Here is a 13239-nt window from a genome sequence, read left to right as displayed (position 1 = left end):
TAGATATGGTACGATCCATGATGAGCATGGCCTTACTTCCAAAGACGTTCTGGGGCTATGCCTTAGAAACCACCCTCTTCACCCTAAATCGAGTACCAACTAAATCCGCCAGTTTCACACCATATGAATTATTCGTTGGTAGGAAACCCGTGTTCTCATTTATGAGAGTATGGGGTTGTTCGGCATATGTCAAACGCATTGCGTCCGACAAATTAGATTCTAAATCTGATAAATGTTTCTTCATTGGATATCCCAAAGAGACCGTAGGGTATTACTTCTATCATCCAGATGATCAGAAAGTAATAGTATCCAGATACGCAACCTTCTTAGAGAAAGAGTTTCTCGAAGAAACACAAAAGGGAAGCGTGATTGAACTCGACGAAGTTCAAGAGGAAGAGACGCCGGCTGAAACAACAGAAGAGGTTGAAGTACCCGAAGAAGTCCCATTAGATGAGACTCCAGTGGCACCTATTCGTAGATCACGAAGAGTTCGTGAACTCCCAGTTAGATATGGTTTTCTAGTGGGAGATGATGACGAGGTTCCCGTGTTAGACGACGAACCCAAAAACTACGAAGAGGCTCTTACTAGTCCAGATTCTAAAGCATGGCTTGAGGCCATGGATTCTGAAATGGATTCCATGTATACTAACCAAGTGTGGACTTTGGTTGATCCACCCGAAGGAATAAAACCCATCGGGTGCAGGTGGATCTTCAAAAGAAATACTGACATGGATGGAAAGGTTAGCACCTACAAAGCTAGGTTGGTAGCGAAAGGATATCGTCAAAAACAAGGCGTTGATTATGACGAAACCTTCTCTCCCGTTGCTATGTCCAAATCAATCAGAATCATGCTTGCAATTGCCGCTCATTTTGATTATGAGATTTGGCAAATGGATGTGAAAACAGCTTTCCTAAACGGAAACCTGCTTGAGGATGTATACATGATGCAACCTGAAGGTTTCATATCAAAGGATGCAAATAAAGTTTGCAAACTTCAGAGATCCATTTATGGACTCAAGCAAGCATCTAGAAGCTGGAATAAGCGTTTTGACGAAACCATAAAACAATTTGGTTTCGAACAAAATTGCGAGGAAGCTTGCATTTACAAGAAAGCAAGTGGGAGCTCTATAGCATTTCTCATACTATATGTGGATGATATACTGTTAATGGGAAATGACATTGCTCTATTACAATCGGTGAAAGTTTGGTTATCCGGTAACTTCTCAATGAAAGACCTTGGTGAAGCAGCCTATATACTTGGTATAAAGATCTATAGAGATAGATAGCGTAGACTGCTTGGTCTTTCACAGGCTACATACATTGAAAAGGTGCTAAATCGGTTTAGCATGCTTGAATCGAAACGAGGTAACTTACCCATGGTACATGGAGTGAAGTTAAACAATCATCAATGCCCTAAAACTGATGATGACAAACGACGCATGGCTGTAGTCCCGTATGCCAGTGCGATCGGTTCGATTATGTATGCTATGCTATGCACTAGACCTGGCGTAGCGTTCACGTTATCAGTAACGAGTCGTTACCAAGGGAATCCGAGAGACGAGCATTGGATTGCCGTCAAGAACATTCTTAAGTACTTGAGAAGGACTAAAGATATGTTCCTAGTGTACGGAGAAGGAGATCTGAAAATTGAAGGATTTTCAGACGCTAGTCATCTCACAGATGAGAATGATTTTAAATCCCAATCAGGATACCTGTTTATCTTGAATGGGGGCGCGGTCAGTTGGAAGAGTTCCAAGCAGGGAAGCGTGGCTTTCTCTACGACCGAGTCAGAGTACATCGCTGCTGCGGAAGCGGCAAAGGAAGCGGTTTGGATTAGAAAGTTCATTACAGAACTAGGAGTGGTGCCTGACATTGTCAATCCCATTACTCTGTACTGTGATAACAATGGAGCCATTACGCAAGTAAAGGAACCACGGTCTCATAATGCATCCAAACACTACCTAAAGCGATACCACATCATCAGAGAGATTGTGGCTAGAGGAGATGTGAGAATAGAAAGAGTACCTACCGAGGACAACGTTGCAGATCCGTTGACAAAGCCTTTAACCCAGAAAGTACATGATCGTCATTTAACTTCTACTGGGATAAGTTTTAGAAACAATTGGCTTTAGTCCAAGTGGGAGTATGTTGGGGTTTTGTGTCCTATAGTCAATTGTTGCAGGATACAAACTTATTGTAAATGAATTGTTCTTTATATCATTTGTTTTAATGAGATATATGTTTTATAACTATATAAAGGCAATCCCTTTTAAGCACTAAATAAAGTCTAATAAAAGGAAATCCGTAAGTTTGTTTAAAGTGATTATAAAGTGTTCATACAAGCATGAAGTGAGACAAAACTTTATAATAAACTAATAAACTTAAAACCACCCCAAGTCAAGTGATATATTTAGGATTGATATATCACAGTTGAGACTTGTATGTAACAATGTCTTCTGTCCGACAGAAAGCTGATCTCACAAGCTTCACATATATAGATATCTGGACAGTTACATAGATCCGGTGAAACGTTGTTCATTAGGATTGGGGATCCGACTTGAGATAACAGGATGGGTAGATTCATCCTTGTCACCTGTTCATCTCAATGGTATTAATAGGTATAACTAATCCTCAGACTCAAAGGAATGTTAATTGGTCATCCTGAATTACTGAATGTGAGACTTTGATCGCGTGGTCCCACGATCCTTAACAGAGATGACTCTGGGGTGTGAACTGCAAAGGTTGGGTGTCACAGGAGGTAATGTCAGGGTAGTTATACATTGGATTGAGCATTTATCACTCCCGATGAATGAGAGATACATCCAAGGATCGCTTGTGGAAGACTCGACTCTAAACCCTTGCAAGGTGATAGCTTAAGAGTAGAAATTCGGATTTCACTTAACCTATCTTTTGAGTTGACTCGGCCAATAACAAGTAAAATAAACGTCTCGCCATATGTGACTTGACATTACCCATAGTCATAAGATTCAGTTCAAGGATGTAGTTGATAAAGGATCGTATTATACCGTAACTAATACGGAAGGGTTAACGACAGAATCAACCTGTCTTCTTAACGGACTCTGGGGGAATGATTACGGACATGCCGATAACATGCTCTGTTCATCATTCCGTTATGCAAGGATTAAATATAATTCTTGAAGAAATTAATTTAATAGTTGCATACGGCCAGAAGTAGTAAGGACCTAATGGATCACACATAAGACTTGAAAACAAAAGAGAGATGGATCTGATTAATAGATGGAAGCCCAATTGAGCCCAGTAAGGCCCACATGGATAGGGGGGTCGAAATTTATATATATGATTAGGGAAGGAATTAATTTATTCCACTAATCCTAATTTGATTAGGATTATGAATTAAATTAATTAAGAGATAATTAAAGTAGGAGTTTTAATTAGATTAATATGCTCTTATTATTATCTAACTAGGTTACTTATTATTATCCTAATTATATTAGACATATAGTAAGATAATAATTAGAAATCTTATTCTGAATTGGATTCCTATTAAGTGACCTATTCCTATCTAACTAGGTTTAGATACAACCTAATATATATACCCCTACCCTAATGAATTTCGACACACGAATTCCTCCCCCCTACAAGTGATTTTCGAAATTGCTTCTGGAGAGAGAAAGAAAGAATTCCATTCCCAAGTTCGTGGACAAGAATTCATTCGGCATTCCATCGATTGATTAATCTAATTCATCCCTCTTTCTCCTTGATCTTGTGTTGGTTAATTAGAGGTAATCTATTTTGGTTACATCTCATAAGGGTTGATTCTAATTTAACCTCACCGTGTTCACGAAAGAAGAAAAACAATCAAAAGGGAGAAATTCGTTTTTCTTCGCCTACATCAGGTCAGTTCACTATTTCGAGGATTCCCGGAGATTGAACCGTCAGATCGTCGCGATTTTTGGACAGTAGCTTCTAGACACATTCGTCCACGTTTCCACCGAAGGGATTGTTGTTCGGAGGTTTGGAAGGTCTATTTCGAATAGGGGAAGATTGGTAAACAGTTTACATCTCCTTTGAAGTTGTGGGCACTTCGTTTGCAACGGTAGATTGATCATCGAAAGGTATATCTTCTTATCCATCTTTATATGAAATAACGATTAACGGATCCTATGGTTAAAAGGAAGTAGGCTAAAATTTTTATATTTCCGCTGTTATACCTTAGTCCTATTTCCAACACCCAGCACCTAGATTTCTCTACCACTGAAATGCTTATAGCCAAGCACTCAGCTTAACACTCTCAATATTCCTATTGATCACAGACTTGTTCTTTTTGAACTAAAGAACACTTTAGATGATTACAAATCAATCTAGCATTTACACATAGAATAGAAAAGTTGGTGTAAGATCTTTTTGTATTTGAGTGCTTTCTAGACTTTCTCTCTTGTATTTTTCTTTCAATGTTTCCGGCTAATAATCCAAGTTCATCGATTGTCCTTTTATAGAAGGAAATCTTTAGGTTTGATCGTTTTGAAATGTCTTAGCCGTTAACACCAAAACGGCTCTTTTGGGGAACAATTTCTAGACAGCTTCAGACTGCACCGCCATTCCCTTTCTCTGTTTTCTTCAGGCGTCAGGTTTGTCTTCTAGCGTCTGGTTTGTCTTTTTGTGCCAGTTGTCTGTTTCCAATAATCTAACGTCCCATGACTCTTGGAATTAGTAAAATTAAACAAAATAAAAATTATACTCAAATTAATAAAATAAAAATAACAAAATTTAACTAAATTAAATTAACAAAAAATAAATAAATAAATAAAACGGATTTCGTCACACGGGCGTATGAGCATCACGCCCTCACACAGGTGAGGGCGTGATGCTATCACGCCTCACCACAGGTGACGACGAACATCACCTCGTCACATGTGGTGAGGCACACAACTATCTGTTGGGCTTATGGAGACTAATATATATAGGGTTTCAGACGGTTTGGGTTTCAGACGGTTAGGGTTTCAAGAGTATAAATGTAACCTCTTTCTCTGTAATCCGTATCTCATTCATTATAGTAAATATCCTGGCTTGGTAGTGCCCCCAGACGTAGTCATTCATATTGAGTGGCGAACTGGGTAAACAATTCTTGTGTGTTTGCTTATTTTCGTTTATCATAATTTCAATTATTCCTAACAACTGGTATCAGAGCGAGGGTAATTACGATGGGAGACGGAAAAACCCCTGTGGAGAAATTCGATGGTTCGGATTTCGGTTTCTGGAAGATGCAGATCGAGGATTACCTGTACGGTAAAGATCTGTACCATCCTTTGGGTGAGCAGCCGGAGGATATGTATGATGAAGAGTGGAAGCTGTTGGACTGAAAAGCGATGAGCGTGATTCGCCTGTCGCTGTCCAGAAACGTGGTGCATCACACGGTGAAGGCAAAGACCACGAAGGAGATATTGAAGATCTTGAGTTCATTGTACGAGAAGCCTTCCACGGTAAATAAAGTTCATCTGATGCGGCGACTGTTTAATCTGCAGATGACGGAGAATATAGCAGTGGCGACGCACCTGAATGATTTTAATATGACAATCACTCAATTAAGTTCTGTAGATATTGATTTCGACGAAGAGGTATTAGCCCCAATTCTGTTATCTTCTTTACCAGAGAGTTGGAGCGGCACGGTTACTGCCCTAAGTGCTTCAGCAGGGAAAGAAAAACTTAGGTTTGATGATGTCAGAGACTTGATTATAAGCGAGGAGATTAGCAGAAAAGAGTCAGTTTCTCTAAGGGTGGCAGAACTTTGAAGAAAGAGAAGTTGGAGTTAGTTCACAGCGATCTATGGGGTCCTGCACCTGTGAAATCTCTTGGTGGAGCTTTGTATTACATGACCCTCATTGACGACTCCACTAGGAAAGTGTGGATCTATTTTCTGAGAAAGAAATCTGATGCTTTTGATTCCTTTCGAAAATGGAAGGCCCTAGTTGAGAATGAGACAGGTTTGAAGGTAAAGTGCTTGAGGCCTTTTGGGAAGGAGCCCAAAAACAAATCCGTGCGGGCTTGGCCCAAAGCGGACAATATCATACTAATGGTGGAGCTATTTGGATGTGATTCATATGTTCATATTGCTCCCCTTGAGAGAAGTAAGTTAGATGCGAAGTCTATTAAGTGCACGTTTATTGGATACGGTGGTGATGATTTCGGATATCGGTTCTGGGATAGTCAGAACAGGAAGATTACTCGCAGTCGGGATGTTGTTTTCAACGAGCAGATAATGTACAAGGATAGTCTGGGCGCATCTGATACTGGTGATGCAGGACTAGAGGTCGTGGACCTAGACATCACGAATTCTGGTGGGAGCAAGGAGGTAGTTGTGGAGGAGACAGTTGTGGAGGAGGCAGTTGTGGATGAGGTAGAAGTGTTGAAACACCTTTCCACAGGATTTTGATTTGACAAAATTAATTAAGTGAAATTAAATATTCTATAACACATTAAGTTTAAATGCTTTGATTTATTGTTACTAATGTGTTTGTTCAATGTTGAGTTTATAATTGTTATAAGACATAAAGATCATAAGGCTCAAGCCCTATAAGGAAGTCAAGGCCCAAGTCAAACAAGCCCAAGATTGCTCAGCCCGCGTATCTCCAAAACGCTACCGTTGAAGTAATGAAATGCATGCTGAGCAAAGAAGGATCGAGAAGATCCACGTAGACAACTTCGGTATGAAGCTGCTGAGCTGTCTCGACAAAACGTACAAGACAGCCGCTGACCACAAGACAGCTTCCAGACAAAGTATTTCCTCTTTGAGTAAAGATCAGAAGACACAGCAAGCTGTCTGGTTGACGTTACCCAAAATGGAGGAACATACTGTCACACTGACCGAAGAACAGAAGATGCTGGAATCTGATTGGCTAAGAGAACTGCTGATAGACTGAGTGAAAATGACCTGTAGCCGTTTCCCTCCAACGGTTATTTCGAAATTCGAAATAACCAGAAGCTCTCACAGCTCTCTATAAATAGAGCATTCAGAATCCACATTCGACAGAGAACTTTGAGCAAAAGCCGTTACGCTGATCAAACGTGTACAAAAGTTCTCCATCAAAAGCAAAGCAAATTCTTACACTACAAGCTTATTCATTTGTGTAAAAGTCTAGAGTGATTGATTCTCAATCATCTAAGGTGTTCTAGCAATTGTTGTTTAGGACAAATCTTAATCATTTTTAGGAATAGAAAGGAGAGGCTGAGTACTCGGTTTTAAGTACTCAGCGGAGAGATTAGGATTGAGTAGAAGTATAGAGGAAGGTACTCTTGTCATACTCAATTGCTGATATTGTAAAAGGTTTGAGGCTCTACCTTTAAAGAGCTCAGTAGAGGATTTGAAATCTCGGAAGTGTTCCGGGGACAGGACGTAGGCTTAGAAGAAGCCGAACCTGGATAAATCTGTTGAGTGAAGTATTTCTAAACCTTAACTCCTTATTTATATTGCTTGCTTAAAACAAACTAAAACTGACCAAGTAAAAGAGGTCAAGCTGAGTTGTGCGCTGCCAACGAATTAAGTTAGGAATAGACTCTGAGTGCTATTTTCTGACCTAAGCAACGAAACTGACCTAGTCACTAGCTGACTAAGCCAGTGTCTTGTCGATTGATCAGCGCCGCTGTCATATAATCTTTTCTAAAAGAAAAGAAATCTGCCCTAATCGTTTTAAAAGGTAGAATAGTTCCTAACCCCCCCCCCTTGGAACTATACTTGCAACCTTACAAGGGACCAACAAGTGGTATCAGAGCTTAAAAGCTCATTACTAAAGGTCTAACAACCTTGAGTTGATCCATACCATGGGCGAAAACAGCACTCGGTTTCTCCCTGGAAACCAGACAACTCAGATACTACCTGAGGGGCTGTCCATTACCAGGCCTCCCCTATTCTTCGGGTCAAACTATACATTTTGGAAGAATAGGATGAAGAACTTCATTCAAGCTACAAACATGAGTGCCTGACTATCTATAGTCCAAGGACCGTTTGTACCTGTGAAAGTTGTTGCTGGCCAGTCAGTTGTTAAAGCTGAGGTTGAATGGACAGAGGATGATCTTAAGAAGCTTCAAAACCATGCTTCGGCTATCAATATGCTTCACTGTGCGCTCGATGCTGCAGAATATAACAAAATCTCAGGTTGTGAGTCGGCACAAGAGATCTGGAAAAAGCTGGAAGTCACCTACGAGGGAACAAACAAAGTAAAAGAATCCAAGGTGAATCAGCAGATGAGACTGTACGAGCTGTTCGAGATGAACAATGATGAGGGCATTTCAGACATGAACGCAAGGTTCACCAACATCATTAATGAGCTCAAGAGACTTGGGAAAATCTTCACTGAGGAAGAACAAGTCAAAAAGATACTCAGGAGTCTTCCAAAAGACTGGCAAGCAAAGAAGACAGCAGTTGAGGAAGCTCAGGATTTAACCACCTACAAATATGACGAACTCATCGCTTCATTGCTGACCCATGAGATATCCATGAAAAACTTTAAGGTGAAGGAAAAATCTGATGACAAGAAGCAGAAGTCACTTGTCATGAATGCTGACTCCACTGACGGGAGTTCAACTGATGATGATGAGATGGCTATGTTCACAAGAAAGATGAAGAGGCTGTTCAGGAAGAACGACAAATATTCTAAAAAGCCTTACAAAAAGTTTGATAAGTATAAGGCTGACTCAAGTGGCAGCAAATACAGAAAGGACAGCTCAAAGCCCATTACATGCTTTGAGTGCCACCAAGATGGCCATATTAAGTCAAACTGCCCCACGCTGAGGAAAGATAAGAAAAGTGGGAAGAAGGCAATGGTGGCTACTTGGAGTGACAGTGATGAATCTTCATCAACAGAAACTGAGGCCACCGAGTCAGCGAAGATATGCTTTATGGTTGACGAACTTGCTGAGCCATGCATTTCTGAGCATGCTGACCAATCTGATGAGTCAGATAATGAAGAGCAATCTAATGAGGTAATCTCACTCTCTCAACTCAGAAATGAAATGGGTAACGCCCTGAGTGATCTCTATACACTTGTTAAAAAGTGTAACAGGAAGATTAAAGCACTCAGCCGGCGCTGTGATGAAGTAGAAGAGGTCAAACTGAGTGACCTCAGATACCTTCTTCAAGACAACTCAGTTTTGCATGAAAATATGAAAATCATTCATGAGTCTGTCTCTGAAGTCCAGTCAGTTTCAAAGAAACTGAGGAAGGATGTCACAACCATTCAGAACCAATTAAAGGTTCCAAACAAAAAAAATTTCCGCTGAGAACTCAGTATCAAGGTACACAGTACCAAGGTACTCAGCAGAGACGAAATCCCCAGCGAAAAGTCCAATGTGACTTTTGTGGGAAGTTAGGTCACACTACTAAAGTGTGCTGGCACGCTCAGCACTGGGGTGCTGACAAGTCAGTAAAAAATCCTAAACATAAGGTCAATTGTGACTTCTGTGGAAAGAATGGCCATACTGTCCATGTATGTCGCCATAAAATAAAATATGATGCTATACCTGTTGCACCTAACAAGTCAGGACCCAAAAAGAATTTGGTACCTAAAAGTAACTAGTTACAATGCAGGTAAGCCTGAGATGTGCCGAGAAGTCAAATATGTGGTATATTGACAGCGCATGCTCAAGGCATATGACGGGTGATGAAACTCAGTTCATCACGTTTGAACGTAAACGAGAAGGGAGTGTAAGTTTTGGAGACAACAAGAAGGGTAAGATAGTAGGCTCAGGAATCATCGTAGGTAACCCTACTATTGAATCTGTCTCCCTAGTCAGCGGACTCAAATATAACTTACTCAGCGTAGCTCAGCTATGTGACAATGGGAGAAAAGTTATATTTGATACTACTGGATGTAAAATATACGAGGGTAAAACTAATGAGTTAATTTTAACTGCCCTCGGATAGATAATGTCTTTATGCTAGACTTAGAGAAAAAGTTTTCAAAAACTGTGTGCTTAGTAACAAAGGAAGAAAATTCCTGGCTATGGCACAGGAGACTTGGTCATGTAAGCATGGACCTCCTGGCCAAATTAGCAAGAAAGCAATTGGTTGAGGGACTGCCTGAACTTAAATTTCAAAAAGATCAATTATGCCATGCTTGCCAAGCTGGAAAACAAACCAAGCAATCTTTTCACAATAAAAACATTGTCTCAACTAAGCGTCCGTTAGAAATGCTACACTTGGATCTCTTTGGTCCAGTCCAGCCGTTGAGTCTGGGTGGAAGAAGGTTTTCCTTGGTTATTGTAGATGATTTCTCTCGGTACACATGGGTTATCCTGCTGACCAGTAAGGACGAGACCTTTGAGACATTTTCAAACTTGGTTAGAAAAATTGAAAATGAGAAAGACCTAAAATTAGCTCATATCCGTAGTGATAACGGTGGAGAATTCAAAAACCAAAAGTTTGTTGAATTCTGTGAAGCCAGCGGCATTGACCACAATTTCTCTGCTCCTAGAACGCCTCAGCAAAATGGGGTTGTTGAAAGGAAGAACAAAACTCTGGTTGAGATTGCCAGGACAATGCTGGATGAGCATAGGCTTCCAAAGTATTTTTGGGGAGAAGCTGTTAACACAGCATGCTATATTCTGAATAGGGCTCTAGTTAGACCTATACTTAAGAAAACCCCTTATGAACTTTGGAAAGGACGAAAGCCCAACATTGGATACTTTCGTGCCTTTGGCTGTAGATGCTTTATTTTAAACACCAAAGATAGCTTAGCCAAATTTGATTCAAAAGCTGATGAGGCTATCTTTCTAGGCTACTCAACAAACAGCAAAGCATACAGAGTTTTTAATAAGAGAACTCAAGTATTAGAAGAATCTATACATGTGCAATTCGATGAAACTGACCCTGCAGGAAGATACCAGCCGCTGATAGAAGATGAACCAAACTCAGCACCTGCTGATCAAGAACCAGCTACTGAGTCCTTCACAAAACGGCTGACCAAGAGTAAGAGTGAACCTAAGATTACTTTCACTGACCAATCTACTTCTGCAGAGAATGTTGAAACACAGATAGAACAAGACATAAATCTACCCAAGGAGATAAGAGTCCCAAGAGGGCATTCAGAAAATACAATTCTTGACTCAGCTGGAAATACGCTGATGACAAGAAATCAACTAAGGAAGTATCTCGACAATGTAGCTTTTGTCTCAGTACAGGAGCCGAAGAACTTTGCCGAAGCTGAGGATGACGAATTCTGGATGAATGCCATGCAAGAGGAACTCAATCAGTTCAGGAGGAATAATGTGTGGGAACTAGTCACTAGCTGACTTAGCCAGTGTCTTGTCGATTGATCAGCGCCGCTGTCATATAATCTTTTCTAAAAGAAAAGAAATCTGCCCTAATCGTTTTAAAAGGTAGAATAGTTCCTAACCCCCCCCCCCCCCCTTGGAACTATACTTGCAACCTTACAAGGGACCAACAAGTGGTATCAGAGCTTAAAAGCTCATTACTAAAGGTCTAACAACCTTGAGTTGATCCATACCATGGGCGAAAACAGCACTCGGTTTCTCCCTGGAAACCAGACAACTCAGATACTACCTGAGGGGCTGTCCATTACCAGGCCTCCCCTATTCTTCGGGTCAAACTATACATTTTGGAAGAATAGGATGAAGAACTTCATTCAAGCTACAAACATGAGTGCCTGACTATCTATAGTCCAAGGACCGTTTGTACCTGTGAAAGTTGTTGCTGGCCAGTCAGTTGTTAAAGCTGAGGTTGAATGGACAGAGGATGATCTTAAGAAGCTTCAAAACCATGCTTCGGCCATCAATATGCTTCACTGTGCGCTCGATGCTGCAGAATATAACAAAATCTCAGGTTGTGAGTCGGCACAAGAGATCTGGAAAAAGCTGGAAGTCACCTACGAGGGAACAAACAAAGTAAAAGAATCCAAGGTGAATCAGCAGATGAGACTGTACGAGCTGTTCGAGATGAACAATGATGAGGGCATTTCAGACATGAACGCAAGGTTCACCAACATCATTAATGAGCTCAAGAGACTTGGGAAAATCTTCACTGAGGAAGAACAAGTCAAAAAGATACTCAGGAGTCTTCCAAAAGACTGGCAAGCAAAGAAGACAGCAGTTGAGGAAGCTCAGGATTTAACCACCTACAAATATGACGAACTCATCGCTTCATTGCTGACCCATGAGATATCCATGAAAAACTTTAAGGTGAAGGAAAAATCTGATGACAAGAAGCAGAAGTCACTTGTCATGAATGCTGACTCCACTGACGGGAGTTCAACTGATGATGATGAGATGGCTATGTTCACAAGAAAGATGAAGAGGCTGTTCAGGAAGAACGACAAATATTCTAAAAAGCCTTACAAAAAGTTTGATAAGTATAAGGCTGACTCAAGTGGCAGCAAATACAGAAAGGACAGCTCAAAGCCCATTACATGCTTTGAGTGCCACCAAGATGGCCATATTAAGTCAAACTGCCCCACGCTGAGGAAAGATAAGAAAAGTGGGAAGAAGGCAATGGTGGCTACTTGGAGTGACAGTGATGAATCTTCATCAACAGAAACTGAGGCCACCGAGTCAGCGAAGATATGCTTTATGGTTGACGAACTTGCTGAGCCATGCATTTCTGAGCATGCTGACCAATCTGATGAGTCAGATAATGAAGAGCAATCTAATGAGGTAATCTCACTCTCTCAACTCAGAAATGAAATGGGTAACGCCCTGAGTGATCTCTATACACTTGTTAAAAAGTGTAACAGGAAGATTAAAGCACTCAGCCGGCGCTGTGATGAAGTAGAAGAGGTCAAACTGAGTGACCTCAGATACCTTCTTCAAGACAACTCAGTTTTGCATGAAAATATGAAAATCATTCATGAGTCTGTCTCTGAAGTCCAGTCAGTTTCAAAGAAACTGAGGAAGGATGTCACAACCATTCAGAACCAATTAAAGGTTCCAAACAAAAAAAATTTCCGCTGAGAACTCAGTATCAAGGTACACAGTACCAAGGTACTCAGCAGAGACGAAATCCCCAGCGAAAAGTCCAATGTGACTTTTGTGGGAAGTTAGGTCACACTACTAAAGTGTGCTGGCACGCTCAGCACTGGGGTGCTGACAAGTCAGTAAAAAATCCTAAACATAAGGTCAATTGTGACTTCTGTGGAAAGAATGGCCATACTGTCCATGTATGTCGCCATAAAATAAAATATGATGCTATACCTGTTGCACCTAACAAGTCAGGACCCAAAAAGAATTTGGTACCTAAAAGTAACTAGTTAC

Source organism: Euphorbia lathyris, chromosome 2 (genome assembly GCF_963576675.1).
Source record: "Euphorbia lathyris chromosome 2, ddEupLath1.1, whole genome shotgun sequence".
NCBI classification, from domain to species: Eukaryota; Viridiplantae; Streptophyta; class Magnoliopsida; order Malpighiales; family Euphorbiaceae; genus Euphorbia; species Euphorbia lathyris.
Note: the sequence above shows the minus strand (reverse complement) of the source record.